The following is a 3,134-nucleotide window of genomic DNA, read 5'->3' on the forward strand; positions in this document are numbered from 1 at the left end:
ATATCCGCAGCTGGTGAGTTTCTGTTACTTTCTACTCCAAATTATTTTTTACATAGTCTTTGTCCCACTATCAAGCGTTAAGAATAGTTTGGATAAGTGAATGGACCAAATGTTTCTTCTAATTTTGATTATATTCACAATATGAAACAATTTGTACCAGTATATTGAAATAGTCCAGGAAGGGAAAATGAGAGATTAAGAGATTACCTGTGAAAAAAAGAAAAAAGAAAAAAAGAAAAAAACCAGAAAGCTTTATCCCTTCTCCCCCATTTTTAAATTCTTCAGGTATGCATTTGAATATGTTTATAAATTGTTCTAAAATTTTCACATTTTCAATTCATTTTAAGGTATCAGGGTAAAGAGCTCATCTTTCTCATGTTGTTTATCTACCCTTACAGGGATAACATTGGAGAGTGAATTCTCAGCAAAGTTTACATCGTTTAGTCTCCACCATCTATAACAGAGTTTTACATGTAGCATATCATCTCTGATTTCTGGTTTGTTCAACCTAACACCCAGCAGCTTCATTTTCTTACTTTCTTTTAGGGTATTTGATACATTTTAAAACTATTTTCTCAGTGTATGCAGAGATGCTTTGATTTTGGTGTTTGGGGTTTTTTTTGGTGTGGTTTTTATTTTTAATCTTCCCTAGAGCATCAGTTCTTGATTACTTTCTTCACTTATCTTTAAAAATGCCTTTGTTCTTCCTGTGTGTTTGTGTCTCTTTGCTTGTGACATTCCTTCTAACTATTCCTTTAATTGGCAGGTTTGCATTTGAGTTTCCTACGTAGAATGACCCCTTGTTCCTCGTTCTGCAGTGTCAGGAAACAGAAATGTCATTGCTGATTAGGGGCCTGAACCCTCTCCTCCTCCTTCTCATACAGTAGGCAATCTTGTTCTGTACACACTCTAGCTGCAGGGTCAGCCTTAGGGGAACTCTAAACAAGTGTCCACATGGGATACCAAAGTGGAAGGGGCACTGATAGGGGCAAGTATTCTTTGAGCTCATTTGTCTACCACAGAAAGTCACTTCTGTCCCTTTAAATGTAAAATGTCCACTGGCATTGCCCAAGTGTGTACATTTTAACTACATGGAAGCATTTTTGTGCCTCTGGCTTACTACACATGTACATCAGTGATGTTAATAACATCTCTGCCTAACAATGTGACACCGAGATGTACTTCTAATGGTTGTCTTTCCTCTGAACTGAGATACAAAAGCTTTCATTTTTGGTTCTGAAACCTGCTGTTAAACCAACTCTGACCTCATCCCAGGGCACAATTACCTAGTCTTGCTTGGGGCACCTGAAGCTCTAAAGATGGCCCTGTGTAGCTGTGGTTGAAAATCTCTCTGCTCGCTCTCTGTACAAGAGTGCATCCTGTCTTACAACCGAGTGGAAACCCCTGCTTTTTCCATTTTTGCTCCTCACCTAGGGAAGTGGAACAAACCAGGAGAGGGAGGAAGAGAAACTACACAGAAAAGAAGAAGAGAAGGTAGTGCCTTCAAGTGGCAGGGAGCACGCATAAAACCAAAATTTCTCCCTAAACCAAAGGATACTGCAAAACAGAGAAACTAAAAAGCGGGGAGAGGGAATAACACTTTACTTTCTACCATACTCATAGCCCGAAGGAAGTCTATGGACAATCTACAAAGATGAGGGAATGGAAATGAAACATAAAGGACTAAATATGTATCCCTTTTGCAACAACTGAGAAAACTGATGCTGCTTAGAGTATTTAATGGATAAAGGAATACCTTTACTCCCTAGTGCAGGCCACAAGAGCAGTTGTATAGTCACAAGCATAACTTGTTATCTACAGCAGCTCCATATCCAAAACAAAACTATTCATCTGTCACATGAGCTCATAAGCTGTAGCATATGAATCTAGTCTTCATTTTAGTTATCTAAATAGCATTAAAAATAAAATATTTTTACACATATTAAGAAAATGACAGACCCATTTCTTTCAAAGGTGAATTTCCATGTGCCTGTTTTGTCATAGATAGGTATACAGGTTATTGCACAAGGTTGTTGCTAATATATGCTTGTAATCAACATATTAAATAAATATCTACATTTTTATGAATTTATAGACAAAGATAAGAGAGAAATGGAAAGATTATTTGTCGTTTACTTTTCTAAAAATGCTATATATAATTTAGAGGTGCCAGTGAGCCATGTTCGTACAAATTCTTTCAGTAAGACTAAATAAAACCTTTTACCAGTTTCATAAAACTGTCTTTAGAAGAGGTGTAAAATTCAGCCCTTCTTGACTGGCTTGTCATTAAAAATCCCATGACACTTTTCATAAAAGAAGGGCTATTAACTATAATATTCTGGCCAAAGTCCAAATCACTTTGTGGCTACCAAATCCCCAGTTGGAAAAATTATTCTGCACTTTCCTCAAAACCTTGTTGCATAGAGCATCTGGTTTTATCTAACAGGCAGTATCATTTTGATAAGGCTTATATGAACTTTTAATATAGCAAAATGATTTTGGATCAATGAAGTGATCCTTTGAAATAAAAGTTAAGATAATACCAAATCTGTAAATACACAATAGCATTAAAAAAAAATCAGAGATTTGAAAACAGATTATTTGGTTATTGGCCTTGGCTTCTTTTTAAGATTCCCCCCCCTGGAATTTTCAAGAATAAGCTTATACACAATGTAGTGATATTTGTTACTCAATATATCATCTTTACCTGGGAATCATGGGCAGGTAATTAATCAATTAATCAGTCTTAGAATTTTGAGTTTCTCCCTTTTACTAGGTAATTCTTTTAGATACTTCAGCTGAAAAAAAATAATATTTGCATTTAGTATGACATGTTTAGATGAGATGCTGTGAGAACATTTGGTTATTAAAAATGTTATCCTTACTACTGAAAAGCAGAACATGTGTTCTATCCTAGGTCAACTGTGAGAGTTGAAACAGTGGTTTCTTCTACTTTATACAGGCTGAAGGTACGTATTGTGACCCATGATATTTGATGTTGTGCCTCCATGACACGTTGGTGACACTGGTTTAGGACTAGCCTACAAGTGTTGTCTCAGACCAAGACAAATCCAGAAGAATATCCAGCCCATGACACTTTCCATATGTTTTCAGCCACACAATTAGCCCCTCAC

Source organism: Aptenodytes forsteri, unplaced genomic scaffold (genome assembly GCF_000699145.1).
Source record: "Aptenodytes forsteri isolate BGI_AS27 unplaced genomic scaffold, ASM69914v1 Scaffold62, whole genome shotgun sequence".
Taxonomy (NCBI): Eukaryota; Metazoa; Chordata; class Aves; order Sphenisciformes; family Spheniscidae; genus Aptenodytes; species Aptenodytes forsteri.